The following is an 18,522-nucleotide window of genomic DNA, read 5'->3' on the forward strand; positions in this document are numbered from 1 at the left end:
TCAGACTTCCTTCTGAAAAAAGATTGCTGGAAGTGTTGTGAGCATGGGGCTAACACATTCCAAATTCTGGTAAATTACTTAGGGAATAACCCGCCATCCCTAAAGACACATACCTGAGTGCACAGTCAATCTGAAAGACAAGTTTCTTTCAGCCATTCAAATTGCTTCATGCAATGCAATGAAGCAATCTGCAGGCCATTTCCTGCATCTTGAATTGTAAATACAGAAGCAATATCCCACATTCATGAACCAGGGCTTTTTGAAGAATAGAATCTACAGTAGTTTTATGTATATTTACAGTATATCCATACTAACTAATTATGTTGTAATCATAGAGTTAAGCTACACATAGCCCTTTGTTTTCTCTATGACTGTAGATCCAAATGTGATGGGGCCTAAATCAGTAGACAACGCAAGTGTTCTTGGACTGCAGTTCCTAAAAGCCTTCACCACCAGCTGTGCTGGCCAGGGTTTTGAGGAGTTGCAGTCCAATAATACCTGGGTTACCCAAGGCTTGAAACCATTCACCCTAGATGATAATGTTTGGTGAGCAGAAAGAAACTCCTACAACCTTACCACCAGACTGCACATACAGTATATTAGCAAGAGCATCTGAGAATGTAACAAAGAGCTTGCACTTCCTAAACTGTAGCAATAAGAAGTTGCTATTGCAGCAGATTATCTCATTAACAGGGTGGAGAAGAGGAAGTGTTAACATTTTCTGAAAATACAGAGATGAATCCTCTTGGAAATTCTTTCAAACCAAAGGAGGGTTGGAGTTATTCCAAGTAGCTTCAAAGGCAGGTGTAACAGATAGAATGTTGCCTATAGGCCAAAAACCACAAATGGTGATACACTAATAATGCTTTATTTTATAAAGTGTGGCATTAAGTGATATTCTAATTTAGCAACATAATGCCAATAGAAGGAAATATCAAGTTGAATGGAACCCTGTCCCAGTTACGAACTGAGATAATCCTATCAAACTAGTATAACTTATGGATATGGCAGAGAAATACAGTAGTGTTTAACGGGGTTATACGCTTTTAGAGAATCTTTCAAAATATGGGATATGTTTCTGGTATGAAGCTCTTTTCCTTTTTTTAGCTCGATGCCAGAATGCCTCTAATGTCCAGAAATGTCCAATAAAATGTTTTTAAAGTTTACATATTGACCAAGCAGTACCTACGCTACGCGCAGTCCATTCAGCTGGTCTTCCTAAGAGAAGATCAGCCTATACTGATCACTGCTACATTACCTAATAGGTTTGTATTTGAATTTTAATAAAATATACTTTAAACACCTGGGAAGCTGATACTGAAGTCTTATGAGTTCTTAGAGAAGGGAGTCATCAGTACACACTCCTTCAAGGCCATGGTGGAATTGCTCCAAAATGGTTCTAGAAATGAAAGAAAACAGCAGCCAATACAAGCAGATGAAAAATATTGTGGAAGTAGGGCTTCAGAAGTGCAAAAAGAGCATGAAAAATTAAGCAACCACAGCTACTGCTATTAGATCTCTTACTAGTGAAATCTCCCCCATGGACAAATGATAGTCAGGAATGGTGTGTTTATTGTCCCCCTGGGCCAGTTGTAGAGCATTCTCTCTGGTAGTCTTCTCTGCTTGCCCTTTAGCTTAAGGTTTAAGACCCAAGTCAATACGTATTTTGTACAGTATTTGCCAAGACACTCTATTGAGTTATTTTTGATTATTTCTATGCTGTTCTGATGTGTTAAATCTGTTTTTTTCTGTCATTTAACATATTTAAAATAGGATATACAGTACTTTTGATCGTTATGCATACCCACATTAAATGAATTGGAGAGTGCTGTGATCCATGAATGGATTAAAATTGACTCCTGACATCTTATGTGTTACAGTCCTAAAGTCTGTTGAATATGCTGTTAAGTTAGAGAAGTTGCTCCCTTTTAATTATGCATCAGATGCTGCTTTAATCCAACACTACTGCATGGAATTCCTTTATCAGATATCAGCAAGGAAAAACTTAAGATGCAGCTTTCCAATGGTTTTATAGTGAATAATGTGCCCAAGCTAACCTTTTTTCATCCTATAGCTGACAAGTCTGAAAAAGAAGCAGCAGATAAAATAAAATGAGAGAAGATAAAAACCGAGATACCTAATCACCGGTCAATGAAACAAGATACGATGGCTTTTCTTCAGTCAAATCCTTGTGTTCATTTGGATTGAATATCTCTGTTGAATATTAATAGGGGTTTCCCTTGGGAGCACTGCAGGACAGATCATGTAGCAATCATATCTGCTATTCAAGCTACACACTTTGGAAAACTACAAATAAACTCCTCAGGAATAATTAATTCTCAGATTCATCTTCTGTCCATTTACATCCAGATTCTTTTCCTAGTCCTGGATAGTTGCTTCAATAGGGAACGATTTAATTACCCTACACAACAATGCCAGTGGCGTATTCCTGTGTGCCTTCCTCCGCTAACCTACATACATTTCCTTCCACCAAGGTGGTTTATATTCCTTATAAATTATTAGTCTTTGCTCTAAAGGAAGGGCCTAATGATGATGACTCTAATTGCAAGGACCTTCTTGATTTAGTCACATCTTGCAACACTGAATGCTGGAGGGAATGTGGCAGTCTAAGATCCCAATCCAACCTCTTTGTTTTGGTGAGTAAGGTTTAGGGTCAACTACAGATAGGGTGTGTGTGCATACGTACTAGTTGGTAGTTGAGTTTTGTTTGATTTATTGCTCTATCAGTCTCTTCAGTTTATAATTCTGTCCACGCCTACTTTTTAATATACATATAGGGCTGGGCTGATAAGCTTTAAACACTATAGCTTGTCACAAGGCTTTTGGAAAGCTAAAAATCAGGATGGAGAACTCTTCAGTGCTCTTGAACATTTCCTGCACCCTCTAAGGTTTTGCAGAAGCAGTTTAGAATTGATTTCATTTGTCTGTTTCATTACTCTAGTGAGAGAAGAGTTAAATTCAGTGCATGGGTATTGGTCTCCCCTGGCAGGATGATCTCTCAAGGAAATGAACATTGCTAGCAGGAGCAGGTGGGGAACTCAGTAAAGCAGAGAAGATCATGCTAATTGGAAAAATTGGTGTAGTGTTTCTGATGTTCCAGTATATTGTTTCTAGTTCTTACTCATTGTATTTACAATGTTTATTTTTTTACATATTATTATGGTTTAATCGTGTTGTGAGCCATTCTGAGGAGATTTTTAAAAACTAATGGATATTTTTATAGCCCAATCACAAGCAAATTTGGTTGCAAGCAAGTTCTCCTGTGGACAGTGGCGCTAACTCCCAGGTAAAAATGCAGAGTAATGATCGTAATCCTTGACACATTCACTTGAGTTTAAACACTATGTTCCCACTGTGCCCCCCAGGAGAAGAACCAGCCTGTGTAGTTTTGGACAAGCTGCACAGCCCCAGAGTATCATCAGGGAAGAAGGGAATGATAAAACATTTCCAAGTACTCCATACCTAAGAAAGCTTCACAGTGGGTTGCCTTTAGTTAGAATGCACCTGATGACTCATTATTATTATTATTATTATTATTATTATTATTATTATTATTATTATTATTATTATTATTATTATTATTATTATTATTATTATTATTATTATTATTATTAAAAAACTCCAGGTACAATCAAAATTATAAAAACATTGACTGGTATTATATAACAGATACACATTTTAACAAAAAACCTAAGTACAGTATCTGTTAAACATCAGCGCAACATGTATGTTGTTCCTAATGCTGTTTTTTGTAGCTCTCATGGTGTGATTTCTGAGATCTGCAACTGCTTATAGTTCTGTGTGAAATTACTTGATATTGTCCCCAAAGCCCCAATGACTATGGGGACCACTGAAGTGGGCTTGTTCCAGAGGCGAGATGTTTTGATTGCCAGGTCTCTTTACTTTGTTAGCTTTTCCAATTCTTTATTTTCAAATCTGGCATCCCCTGGAATTGCAATGTCAGTGATTTAGACCGTTCTTCCTTCTATTACTACTATGTCTGGTGTGTTATGTTCAAGGTGTCTTATCAGTTTGGATCCGGAAATCCCACAAAACCTTGACTTCCTAATTTTCTGAAACCTTCTCTATCTGATGTTCCCATGGGTTTTTGGAGGCTGGCAAGTTATATTTTTTGCACTAGCTTTGCCACTCTATCATGTCTAATTTTGTAATCTGTTTGTCCAATCTTTGGACATTCACTGATGAGGTGTGACACAGTTTCATCTTTTTCTTGGCAGAGTCGACATTTGCTGTTAGTACTGATTACTTGGATCTTACCTCCCATCACATTGGTTTGGAAAGCTTGTTCTTGTGCAGCAAAAAATCAAGCCTTTGGTTTCTTTCTTAAGGGTCCCCAGTTTTAGCCATGCCCATGTTGAATTATGACCATGCTTTCCATTAATATTCCTCAGATGTTCCCCATGTAGTGGTTTATTTTTTTCCAGCTGTTTAATTTATTTTCAAATTCTTGTTTCTTATATTGAGCCTTTGTTTCTGTGGTTTTCAAAAATATTTTCCATTTGCACTGCCTTAAGTAATTTTTCTGTACTTGTACTTATATAATAATTTTTTCCCCTCCTCTACTACCTGCTGTATTTGCAGTAATCCACAGCCTCTGATTTTTTATGGTAAATATAATCTGCCCACATCACTTTCTGGATGTAGCACATGATGCACGTTCATTAGTTTCAGTGTTTTTAAATCCAATTCTTCTCATTTGTTTTGAGTCCAACCTATTATTCCAGCTGGATATCTAATTACTGGAACTGCCTTTATGTTTATGGCTTTGATTGCATTTCCATCATTTAATTTTGATTTAAAGATTTTCCACAATCTTTTGATATATTCCCTTTCTGTCAGTTCTTTATCTTTTGTGTGCCCTGCTTCTAGTATTATTCCATGGTACTGTATTTATAATTTTCATCATTTCATAGTGATTTTATAATATTGCCATTTTTAACTCTATTCCATCTAGTTTTTGAATCTTGCCACGGAGTGTAGACAGAGCTGCACATTTGCCAATTCAAAATTTCATTTGGATATCTTCACTAAATATTTGCACTGTATTTAGCAGTGATTCTATCTCTGTGGAACTTTTTGCATATAGTTTCAGGTCATCCATGTAGAACAGATGATGGACTTTTCCTGCTTCTTCTGAAATATGGTAGCCCAATCCAGTTTTATTTAAAATTATTGACATGGGAATTAGTGAGATGTTGAACAGCAGTGGTGACAAAGAATCCCCCTGAAACATTCCTCTTTTGATGCTTATTTTTCCCAACTTCTTCACCATGGGCCATTAAGACAGTTTTCAATTTTTCAAAAAAAATTTTTTTAGGAACTTCTTAATGTTTTTACTAATCCCAAATATTTTAGGTGGGTGTTAATCCAGCTGTGTGGCAATGAGTCAAATGCCTTTTTAGTCTATTCAGGCCACATTAAGGTTTGTTTTTAGCCTTTTTGTATTCGTCAGTATCATTTTATCAATAAGCAGCTGATCTTCCATGCCTCTTGAATTTTTAAAGTTTCCTTTCTGTTCAGTTGGGTATAGGAAGCTTTCAGTTAAGTAATTATGTACTGCTCTTGCAAGTACTCCTGTGAGGAGCTTCAGCATTGTTGGGAGGCATGTAATTGGTTGATAATTACTCAATTCATTGCCCCTTTGATGATCCTTTACTACCAGAAATGTGTGGCCTGTTGTCTTTTAATATCATGGCTGCTGTCACTATCTGTAGTGATCATAGAGCCCAAGAAAGTAAAATCTGTCACTGCCTCCATATTTTCCCCTTCTATTTCCCAGGAGGTGATGGGACTGGTGGCCATGATCTTAATTTTTTTGATGTTGAGCTTCAGACCATTTTTTTGCACTCTCCTCTTTCACCCTCATTAAGAGGTTCTTTAAGTCCTCCTCACTTTCTGCCATCAGAATGGTATCATCTGCATATCTGAGGTTGTTGATATTTCTTCCGGCAATCTTAATTCCGGTTTGGGATTCCTCCAGTCTGGCCTTTCACATGATATATTCTGCATATAAGTTAAATAAGGAGGGAGACAATATACAGCCTTGTTGTACTCCTTTCCCAATTTTGAACCAATCAGTTGTTCAATATCCAGTTCTAACTGTTGCTTCCTATCCCACATATAGATTTCTCAGGAGATAAATAAGGTGGTCAGACACTCTCATTTCTTTAAGGACTTGCCATAGTTTGTTGTGGTCCACACAGTCAAAGGCTTTTGCATAGTCAATGAAGCAGAAGTAAATATTTTTCTGAAACTTGCTGGCTTTCTCTATAATCCAGCACATGTTAGCAATTTGGTCTCTAGTTCCTCTGCCCCTTTGAAATCCAGCTTGTACTTCTGGGAGTTCTCTGTCCACATAGTGCTCAAGCCTACCTTGCAGGATTTTGAGCATAACCTTGCTAGCGTGTGAAATGAGTGCAATTGTACAGTAGTTGGAGCATTCTTTGGCACTGTCTTTCTTTGGGACTCGGATGTAGACTGATCTTTTCAATCCTCTGGCCACTGCTGAGTTTTCCAAACCTGCTGGCATATTGAGTGTAGCACCTTAACAGCTTCATCTTTTAAGATTTTAAATAGTTCAACTGGAATGCCATCACCTCCACTGGCCTTGTTGTTAGCCATGCTTTCTAAGGCCCACTTGACTTCACTCCCCAGGATGTCTGGCTCAAGGTCAGCAGCCACACTATCTGGGTTGTCTGGAACATCCAAATCCTTCTGGTATAATTCCTCTGTGTATTCTTGCCACCTCTTCTTGATGTCTTCTGCTTCTGTGAGGTACCTACCATTTCTGTCCTTTATCATGCCCATCTCTGCACAAAATGTTCCTTTAATAACTCCAGATTTCTTGAACAGATATTTGCTTCTTCCCTTTCTATTATTTTCCTCTACAGTTCATTTAAGGAGGTCCTCTTGTCTCTTTGCTATTCTTTGGAAGATTGCATTCAATTTTCTGTAACTTTCCCTATCTCCCTTGCATTTTGTTTCCCTTCTCTTTTCTGCTATTTGTAAGGCCTCGTTGGACAGCCACTTTGCTTTCTTGCATTTCCTTTTCTTTGGGATGGTTTTTGTTGCTGCCTCCTGTACAACGTTACAAGCCTCCATCCATAGTTCTTCAGGCACTCTGCCCACCAAATCGAGTTCCTTAAATCTGTTGATCATTTCCACTGTGTATTCATAAGGGATTTGATTTAGATTATACCTGACTAGCCCAGTGGTTTTTCCTACTCTCTTCAGTTTAAGCTTGAATTTTGCTATGAGAAGCTGATGATCACAGCCACAATCAGCTCCAGGTCTTGTTTTTGCTAACTGTATAGAGCTTCTCCATCTTTGGCTGCAGAGAACATAATCAATCTGATTTCGGTATTGCCCATCTGGTGATGTCCATGTGTAGAATCGCCTCTTGTGTTGTTGGAAAAGAGTGTTTGTGATGACCAGCTTGTTCTCTTGAGAAACCTCTATTAGCCTTTGCCCTGCTTTGTTTTGAACTCCAAGGCCAAACTTACCTGTTGTTCCTTTTATCTCTTGACTCCCTACTTTAGCATTCCAGTCCTCTATAATGACAAGAACATCTTTCTTTGGTATCAGTTCTAGAAGGTGTTGTAAGTCTTCATAGAATTGATCAGTTTCAGCCTCCTTAACACTGGTGGTTGGTGCATAAACCTAGATTACTGTGATGTTGAAAGTTCTGCCTTGGATTCGTATTGAAATCAATCTGTCATTTTTGAGATTGTATCCCAGTACAGCTTTCCCCACTTGTTCGCTATGAAGGCTATTTCATTTCTTCCACGGGATTCTTGCCCACAATAGTATTTATTTATTTATTTATTTATTTATTTATTTATTCGTTCGTTCGTTCGTTCGTTCGTTCGTTCGTTCGTTCGTTCGTTCGTTCGTTCGTTCGTTCGTTTATTTATTTATTTATTTATTTATTTATTTATTTATTTATTTATTTATTTATTTATTTATTTATTGGGAATAATCTGAATTGAATTTGCCCATTCCCATCCATTTCAGTTCATTGATGCCCAGGATGTCAATGTTGATTCTTGCCATGTCCTGTTTGACCACATCAAGCTTACCAAGGTTCATAGATCTTACATTCCAGGTTCCTATGCAGTATTTTTCTGTGCAGCATCGGATTTTCCTTTAACTTCTTGGTGCATCCACAGCTGAGCGTCCTTTCGGCTTTGGCCCAACCACTTCATTAGCTCTGGAGCTACTTGTCCTTGTCCTCTGCTCTTCCTCAGTAGCATGTTGGATACCTTCCGACCTGATATGACGCTCATCTTCCAGCATCATATCTTTTAGCCTTTTGTTTCTCTCCATGGAGTTTTCTTGGCAAATATACTGGAGTGGCTTGCCAGTTCCTGCTCCAGGTGGATCGCGTTTAGTCAGAACTCTCCACTATGACCTGTCCATCTTGGGTGTCCCTGCACAGCATAGCCCATAGCTTCTCTGAATAACTCAAGGCCCTTCGCCACAACAAGGCAGCAAGGGGTAAAAACAATTAATTAATGTAAAATTTAAAAAAATTAAAATTAAAAAAGCAAGATGATGGAGCTGGTAGCTTAAGAGCCAAGAAAACATCTGAGCTCTGTTGATGAAGTATCTAGAAATGCCTGTTTATTCCCTCTCATCATAATTGATGGTTGGTGTACACAGTTAGTCTGGCTTCTCAGCTGAGACCTGTCTGGCTTGGGTGACCCTTCAGACAGAGACATTACTACCAGCATAGCTCTCAAAGTCACTGAAGCACGCAAGCCCCTTCACCTCAACAAGGCCTGTATCTATGGAGGGGATGATGACGATTAAATTAAAACTCTCTTAATCTCAATGACTTTCATTTCTGATGAATATGCACTGGATTTTTATAGCATCCAAAAAGGATGAAATGTACCACCAAAAAGGGCACAAAACATCCATGCCCTCATAGTTTATATAACAACAATAACGCACCATCAAGTCAATTCTGAATTGTGGCAGCTCTTTTTTCATGGTTTTCCAGGTAGAAAACACTCAGAAGTAGTTTACCACTCTGTTATTCTGACAGTGCCCTGGGACTGTGTAGCTTGCCCAAGGTCACACAGGCTGGCTATTATATACTTGCAGGAGGCACAGTGGGGAATCGAACTGCCAACCTCTGGCTCCGCAGTCAGATGCCTAAACAAATGAGCTATCCAGCCAAGTGGTTTACATATAGATTATATAGAGAGATGCAAATATAGAATTTTCTAATGTAATTAGTATTTCAATATATTATTTAAGTAAAATTATTCCATCAGTGAAACTATAAGCTGTCATGGTGTGTGCTTGGTTAGTCAGCTCACACAGACAGCTCCTCCCCCTGCTCTCTTATTTTATTGGTTTTTCCTTAAACTAGACTTGGATTGAACAGCCCCACAAATGAAGGATTCTTTTAAATGGAGAGCAGCCCTGTGCAAAATAGAGAATATGTCCACTCTTCAAGAACAAAACCAAAACATAGACCTCATGCATTTTACTTCCTCTTCATTCACGTCAGCAAGCAATCTTCAAAGAAGGATCCGTCCACAGGCTCTTTGCTTGAGGGATGTATGAATGTGAGTTCTCACATTTTTCTCACATTGTGTCCCATTTACTGATAGCCAAACCTTTCACTGCAAGATCAAGGGAGAACAGGACACAGAAGTTTAGGTGAGGTAGGGCAAAGAAAAAACTGCCTGCTGACGCACCTCTTCTTCCTCTTCAGAGACTATCAGTTGTTTCTGCAGCCACCTGCCTGGCCCAAATCAACCTCAAGATGACAGTCATTTCCATTATGAAGTATCTGATGTTTGTGTTCAACGGGCTGGTGTTTGTGAGTATCTGATGGGGCTGCATGTGCGCACACACAAATATTCACCACAGAAACTGTGTAATTGGCACAGATAAGGACTGCCTCAGCTCAGAGTCTCAGACTAACATCATGCGTTGCTTCAGATACAATGAGCAGATAGTTGTACCTCAACTGATTTTTCAAAATCTGCAGTGTTTTTCCCTTATACACTATGGGGGGAAAAACACCCATTCAAGTATACATTTTTTTTAATGGATACTCGTGTCCTAATATGTGGTCTTAGAGGCAATTTAAATGAGTCTTTAGGTGGCTAGGTTAGCCCTCTCCCATTTTTTAAAAGACAGGTAACTGTGGGAGGGAGTTGTAAATAAAAACATACGAAACTTATAAGTTTTAATTTCTGCTTTATTTGTACTAAATTTAAATTTAAAAAAATGCAAAAACCGGAAAATTGATTAATGCGAGGATTAGAAATGTTTGTTACAAACAAGACACAAGCCCCTGCACCGTCTTTTAGTTCTGGTATAAGAGAAGAGTGGGCAGAGAAAGACAGTATGTGTACATTTATGAGCTGGCACTTGATCATAGAGGCAGGCAGAGCAGAAGTAAGAGGATGGCATTTCTGGATGTCAGGATCTCCAAGATACAAACCCCTCAAATCCTGAAAGCCTTAGTGAAAAACAAACAGAAAAACAGAACCTGAATCCCAAACCAAGTATGTGCGGTAATGTGCCCGAGTTATATTTTCAATCTGTTGGGGGAAGCTCAGACCTTCCAGAATTGTTTAAAAATAAATACTAAATTAGCTGCCTTACTTAGACTGAATAAATGGTAACAAGATCCCTAGTCTAAGCAGCTAAGGTAACTGGAACTAGGCCAGGTTGCTCTGAGAAATGCACATTTTCCCCAACTCTATAATAAGATAATTATATTAAAAATAAAAAAGGCTGAAACAAAGAAGAGAATGCAATGCAAGCGGCAAGTAACGGAGCCATTTTTGAAAGATATACAAGAAGTGCAATAATAAATCTAACTATTGAATTGAACTATAAATACCACGTGGAGGCGCTGCGGGCTAAACTGCAGAAGCCTGTGCTGCAGGGTCAGAAGACCAACAGTTGTAAGATCGAATCCATGCGACGGAGTGAGCTCCTGTCGCTTGTCCCAGCTCTCGCCAACCTAGCGGTTCGAAAGCATGCAAATGCGAGTAGATCAATAGGAACCACCTTGGTGGGAAGGTAACAGCGTTCCGTGTCTAAGTCGCACTGGCCATGTGACCACGGAAGATTGTCTTCGGACAAAACACTGGCTCTATGGCTTGGAACGGGGATGAGCACCGCCCCCTAGAGTCGAACACGACTGGACAAAAATTGTCAAGGGGAACCTTTATCTTTACCTATAAATACCACTAGCAGGTGAAATCCGAAGATGAGTACATGGAAGAGCATTACACGCAGCAAATGGACCCCCAGATCCAAAGGCCTGCAAACAGAGCAAAAGCTTGAACATGAACTGGGGTGCAAAGATGCAAAGGCTAACTTTTTATAACACAACTCCCTAACTGACCATTTGGTTCCAATTAGCCATCAAAAGAGATGGGCAAGCAGCTGTGCTGCATACGAGTCAAAGTCTACAAGAGTAGAACTTAATCATGCTACAGACATCTAGGGATACCATTTCCTCTCTAGGAGGTGGGTAGCCTGGAGTAGAAAGTTGGGAGGATTAGTCTCTGTGCCTTTCTGGGTTAAAATTTAAAGTGAATGTTAGGGCAGAGAACCACCTTGTGTTGGTTTTCATATCATTCCCTCTCAGGGAAAAAAATAACAAGATGAGATCTGTGCAGTTAGAAGTGAAGCTGCCCTAAGAAGTAAATGATATCTATTAATCCTCCTTGTTGTTCTGCAGCTTTGGAAGTTGCCAACTGAGTGGGTTTTGTCTGGAGATTAATCAACAAGAGGCAAATGCCAGTTTCATTTGAATGCATAGTGCTTTGACGAATGCATCTCTGGAGTGATAATGTCCCCCACCCCACCCCACTGCTTTCTAATTGTGAAGTTGTTGCTTGCTCTCTTTCTGCTTTCAGAGAGAACTCTAGAGTCAATATCCTCTTGGCTGAGATGAGAACTGTTAGACCAATCATTTTACAACTTGGAATATTACACAAGTAGTAACCTTGGATTACTACTTGGGTAAGTAACCCAAGGCAAGAGGAGAAGGGGACGACAGAGGGAATGATAGAGGACGAGATGGTTGGACAGTGTCATTGAAGCTACCAATATGAATTTGACCCAACTCCAGGAGGCAGTGGAAGACAGGAGGGCCTGGCGTGCTCTGGTCCATGGGGTCACGAAGAGTCGGACACAACTTAACAACTAAACAACAAGTAACCTTCACTTTGTGTCTTTTTCAGATTGGGGGCATCTGCCTCCTGTCCGTAGGAATCTGGGTGATAACTGACCCAGATGGAGTTCAGAATATCGTCTCCAATCCTTACCTCAATGCAGTAGCTTTCCTTGTTGTCTTTTTGGGTGTTGCACTCTCATTCCTGGGCTTCTTGGGCTGCTATGGAGCCATCTCTCAAAACAGAGAAATGTTGTTGTTTGTAAGTAAAATGGGGTTTGTTGGGAGTGGATATTGAATTAAAGGGGATCCAGGAAGGGATTAACCAGGGGGTAAGACCAGCATACCTAGTACAGAGTATGATATATTGGTCCATATGCTGAGCAGAGTGAGTATTTATTTATTTGAATTTTATGCCACCCATCTGGCTACCAAGGCCACTGGGGGTGATTTACAAAAGCAGTAATAAAAGCAATAACATAAAAACCAGAAATAATCTATCATGCTAGTCGTTGCAGGGATTATGTATTAGTGGCAGGCTGCTTGTGAACTTCAGAATTGATAATTTTGAGCCAATACATTTCAGGATCAAAGTCTACTGGCAACTTCAATAAACAGGTAGATTTAACAACACTTGCAGGTAGTTCCACCCCCATTTCTAGCATAAAGCACTAAAGAAGAAGTGACCTGATTCTTGTTTTACCTACTCTTTCCATCCCACAGTTTTTTCTCTTGGTGCTGCTGGCCTTTATATTGGAGATTGTAGCTGCTGTGCTCATTCACATCCATGGACAAAAGGTAACTAACAACTGCATCTGGGTAGTTGGTACTAGAAGTAGCTGCATTCCTTATGCACTCTTGACTCTACCTTTGTCACTGCTACAGAGTTTCCACCACACTTGAGACTGGCTTTCTTCCTGTGTGCAAGAATTTAGTGGCTGGAAATTAGTTTTAATTTACTAAGGGTTACTGAGCAAAAATGTGTCCTGGGTGGCATATTTATTTTATTTTATTTATTAGATTTTTACCCCGCCCCTCTAGACTATATAAATACCATTTACAAAAAGACTATCATATGTATCTATTCATACTTCAAATGCCATTCCAGGGAACCTAGCTCAAATCACCACTCCTGAGGGAAACTGGATTAGAACACTGGGGTAGCTCCAGTCACCAGGAAGAATCAGAATCAGTAAGGAGCAAGCAGTATTTTGCAAAGATCAACTTTGCTACTGTGCAAGAGTAGAAGTACAGTAGTACCTTTGGGAACACCTTACTCACCATTCTTATGTCTGAGGAAGGACCACTCAGAGTGAAGTGCTGAGACTGCTGGCTGCCTCAAGTCTCAAGACCATCCCAGCTGCTTTCCTGCAGGAAAGCAGAAAGTATGGCTTTCTGGAAAGGCCATCGCACACCTCCCTCTGATGGCACTCAGAGCAGGGAATTGGCCCCAGCATGTGTTCTATGAGGGGCAAGCGGTGGCAGTGGCATTAACAACAGCCCCTGCAAACCCTGCCTTAGTAGACACAGCCAGCTTGGGAGAGATAAACAACCTTCTACCTGAGGCGAGGGTTTTTAACCTTCTTTTAAGGGAGGTGGCCCTGGTTGGGATGAGAATAGCATAAGTTGGCTGTCTCTTGTGAGTATGTAAGCTAGTTGGATAGAAAGAGTCTAAAATCAATAGAATAAACTTTTCTGGAGAGGAATGTGGGGGGATGATTTTTAGGAAACTCGTTCTGTGCATAAGAGACAATGAACCCCAAGAGACACCAGCCTTCTTAATTTGTGCTTTTCATGATTGGATGGCATGGGCTTGTTTGGAGAACGTAGTCTTTCCTTTCTTAGCACAATAGAACAGGATGAAACACAAACTGCTAAACCACACTACGAGGTGTCATTCTAAATCAGACTTTGGCAGCCCCGGCCATGGCCGAAATAATATATATTTCAGATGCTTCCAATGTTAGCAGGCTAGAGTAAGATTTCACTATTTTCTCTTTCAGATCCGAGATGACTTTTTCTTCATGCAGCTGAAACAGAATTACCAAGGAGACAATAGCTCTGATGTATTCTCTAGAACTTGGAACACCTTCATGATCATGGTACAGTTTGTCAAGAAGCTGTTGCATCTATGGCTAGTTCCATGAAAAAGAGAACATAGAATGAATATTTTAAATGTCTGAATGAATATAGTGTAATATGCCAATTTAAAGCTTATCATGTGTGTCCCTGTCATTTCAGCTTCATTTTAATTTCTGTTTTGAAATATAGTTGCCAGATGGTGCTGTTAACTTTCCAACAAGCAATATTAAAAATGTCCAGTATATGTTGGATAAGAGGGAAATCGTGATGCTGTGGGTTAAACCACAGAAGCCTCTGTGCTGCAAGGTTAGAAGGCCTGCAGTCGTAAGATTGAATCCACGTGTCAGAGTGAGCTGCTGTCGCTTGTCCCAGCTCCTGCCAACCTAGCGGTTTGAAAGCATGAAAAATGCAAAACGCGAGTAGATAAACAGGTACCACCATGGTGGGAAAGTAACAGCGTTCCAGTCTAGTCGTGCTGGCCACGTGTCCACGGAAGAGTATCTTCAGACAAACGCTAGCTCTATGGGTTGGAAACGGAAATGAGCACCGCCCTCTAGAGTCGGACACGACTGGACAGATTGTGAAGGGGAACCTTTACCTTTTATATATTGGATAATAAGAATTCTAGATAGCAGAGCTTTTAAAAGGCAAGGTAATACAATATTTCCAGCACATTGCTTCCACAGTCCTGTCCTCTTGGGAGTGATTCATTGGAGTGGAAGTCTGTCCTCACCCAGTTTGTTTTTCCAGGATTTTTTTAAAAGTTCATGATTCATGTCTTGTCAGTAGCCATGAACCATGAACCATCATGAGCCACCAGTTTTCCAGTTCATGCTCATCTCTATCTATAAGCAACCAAGCACAGTAGCTTGTTTCTGTGGGAACTGCCTTTCTATCTGTGTTTGCTCCCTGGCTGCCACTTGTACAAGAAGGAATGGATGCCAGATAGATGAGATAGACCCTGAGGTAAAAAAACAACAACATCCTTTTAAAATTCAAGCCTCGTGGTCTTTGTGTGCTCTGTTTTCCTATTATTATCCGTTCCTGGTCCTATTCCACTGTAGCCAGAAAGTGCCTTTGTAAGCGTTTAATAAATTATAACACAAACAAAACAAAAACCTCAAAAATTATGGTAGTTTTTGAGACTGTATGTATTTCAATGTAAGCTTCTGTGGATTGCACACCACAGGTGTTATCTTTGAAAAAGTGGATTGGTATCCACAAAATTCAAACTGAAATAAATTTATTCATCTCAAAGGTGCCACGTTACTTCTGTTTTGGTAGCTGCTGAAAGAGATTTGGCTATTTCCTTGAAAACTAAATACAATCATATCCTTTTTAAGGTTAATCCTTTGCTTTTGACACAATTATTGTAATTCAAAATTGGGAAAACCAGGTTATGGGGTGGCCAAATCTCACACTGGCCAATTAACTGCCTATCTTATATACCACCAGAAACTGTATGTATTGAGATAGTGATGCTAACAGTGACTGGGCTTTTGGACGTATAAATGTTAAAATCAACCAAATGCTCAGGAATCTGTGAGACTACAAAGACAAGATATAGATGTTCCAGTTAGAGAGTTCATTCTCAGTTGTTTTGCTGGGGAAAGGCCAGTGGGTGTAATGGAACCAGGACCTCCAAGAGTCCTGGGACTTTTTTGAATAACAGGGACTATAACATCATCTGCCATCCGTCTTAGGCTTCCATGTTCTTCTTCTTCTTTGGCTCTACTGCAATACTTAGTAGCTGGGAGAGAAATGGATTTCCCAGGAACAATCTGTTCTGGCAAGCTGTTGTGCAGATCATTTGATGGTGGTATTCTCTTGAATGAGTGATCAAGACACCTAATTGTGGGGATGAGTACATGCTTTTCCAAATTGGCCACTACACCAGTAGAAAAAACACATCACAATTTTATTGACAATTGGAAAATGTGATGAAAGCATTTTTGAGGAAATGTGACAAGATGGGAAAATATGTGCATTTTCTTAAAGGTGTGATTGTTCCTGTTGACTGAAAAATCATAGGTTTTGAACAAATCACCACAAAGTATTAAAATATTCTTGGTTAGCGCATTTATTATATGCCATTTTCTTTATCTTCTTTTAGTTTGCCTGTTGTGGCATTTCAGGACCTGATGATTTTAAGGAGTGCTCCTACTTCCGGGAAAAGCAGCCAGATGACTTTTGGCCTCATGCCTGCTGCACTCAAATCAGTTCTGAAAAGAGAGCTCCAGTTCTGGACTTGAAGCTCTGTAAACAACAAGATCCAAAGTTTATCAATAGTCAGGTAAGGTTAGGTGCCTAGCTGTGGGCTGTTCAATTCCTTCTCAGATGTCTACTTATTGGGCAGAGTAGAGGTCAAGCAGGCCATTTACTAATAGAACTACATCTCCCACTGAGAAACTCTAACAGAAGCCAATGTCTAGGCCAATTTTTATATATGTATAAATACAGAGGTGCTAGTCAACTAAGGACTTAGTGCATCTGATGAAAGATCTCAGATGTGTGAAAACTTATATTGCAAAACGTATGCTTTATGTATGCAGCTGTGAATAGATTTTTGCACGGTAACTTTTCATCACATTCAAGCTCTTGGACATTTTTTGATAACATGTTATATGACTCGCTAGCGCTAGTAAGTATATGTTCTCAAATTATTTCCGACTTAATGATACTGTATTTTTCCATGTATAGGACTATACTTTTGTCTAAAATCTTTACACTAAAAATTGAGGGTCGTCTTATACACAGAAGTAAGCTGAATAGAGAAAAAACCAAGTGGAGGGGAAAGCAGGGATCAAAGTGATCCTGCAGGGCTTTGACCCCTGCTTTCCCCTCCACTTGCTAAGTCTTAGCAAAAGGAAAGCAGGGATCAAAGCGCTGCAAGATGGCTTTGATCCTTGCTTTCCCCTCTGTTTACTAAATCCCATGGGGCTTAGCAAGTGTAGGGGGAAAGGATCAAAGCAATCCCATGGCTGTATAAGGGGGAAAGAGATCAAAATGATCACGCAATCGCGGGATTGCTTTGATCCCTTTCCCCCTCCTTTTGCTAAGCCCCACAGGGCTTAGCACAAAGGGAAAAAACAGGGATCAAAGCAATCCTGCAGTGCTTTGATCCCCTTCCCCCTACACTTGCTAAGCTCCACTTAGATTTCTTAATTTTTTAGAAAAGTGGGGGGGCGTCTTATACATGGGGCATCTTATACACAGAAACATGCGGTAATAATAATTGTGTACTGTAGAGTTGCTTCTGACTTATGGTGACTCTTTCTAGGGTTTTCTAGCTAGAGAATACAGACATCATTTACCACTTCCTTCTGTTGGGGGCACCTGGGACTGTGCAGCTTGCCCATGACCACACCTGCTGGCTCTTCTTCCAGGAGGCACAGTGAGGAATCAAACTCTCAACTTGTGGCTCCACAGCCAGATATCTAACTGTTATCCAGTCAGCTAATTCTGCCTTATGGCGACCCTTTTTAGGGTTTTCTAGGTAGAAATTTCTCAGACGTGATCTATCACTGCCTTCTTTTGGGGGCATTCTGGGACTGTGCATCTTACTCAAGGCCACACAAGCTGGCTCTTCTGGGATGCACAGTGAGGAACCAAACTCCCTGAGCTATCCATTCCACTAGGATTACAGTAAAATTAAGTCAATCAAAGATCTAGCAGAGGCAAAACCTTTGTAAAAGTCATAGTCTAAAGACAGAAATAAATACTCAGGATTTGAATGCCATTCTCATTAACCTGTAAAGCAATTTCTGCTAAGATTCCTTTTACTCATTGTAGGGCTGTTTCTCCACAATTGCCAGGATATTGCAGAAATATGTTTCCATTACAGAGGCCTGTTGTTTAGGAGTAATAGCCATTGAGGTAAGTCGGTTTGTATCAATAAAAAGAGAGAATCTAATTTTACACACTTTGATATTCATTGTCCACTACAGTGTATACTACTGTAAAAGCATTTACTGTATAAGGCTTCAAACGGTCACAGTGTGTATGTGTGCCTTGATTTGTTTTAGTTATGTGTCTTTAGGTTGTTTCTCAGTAATGGTCATAAATTAATGGCCTCTCAGAAGTCCTAAAATTAAGATAGTTCAGATCTTGCAAACTAAAGGCCAAGACTTGGTTTCCTTTAATGAATCAATCTTTCTCACATTACGTCTTCCTCTTTTCCTGCCTTCAATTTTTTCTAGCCTCATTGTCTTTTCCAGTGAGTCTTGTCCACTCATGCTGTGACC

General features: G+C 39.8%; 1 pseudogene across 1 annotated transcript; it reads left to right on the top strand.

Annotated features, from left to right (window-relative positions):
* The first annotated feature begins 9,744 nt into the window (after positions 1–9,744).
* On the top strand, positions 9,745–18,321 carry LOC110073319 (tetraspanin-18-like; annotated as a pseudogene). Its single transcript, XR_013545084.1, has 6 exons — positions 9,745–9,877; positions 12,267–12,458; positions 12,920–12,994; positions 14,200–14,298; positions 16,392–16,571; positions 18,071–18,321. The product of XR_013545084.1 is annotated as a tetraspanin-18-like (transcript).
* Positions 18,322–18,522: the final 201 nt, after the last annotated feature.

The sequence above is a fragment of the Pogona vitticeps genome, chromosome 4 (genome assembly GCF_051106095.1).
Source record: "Pogona vitticeps strain Pit_001003342236 chromosome 4, PviZW2.1, whole genome shotgun sequence".
NCBI lineage: Eukaryota > Metazoa > Chordata > Lepidosauria > Squamata > Agamidae > Pogona > Pogona vitticeps.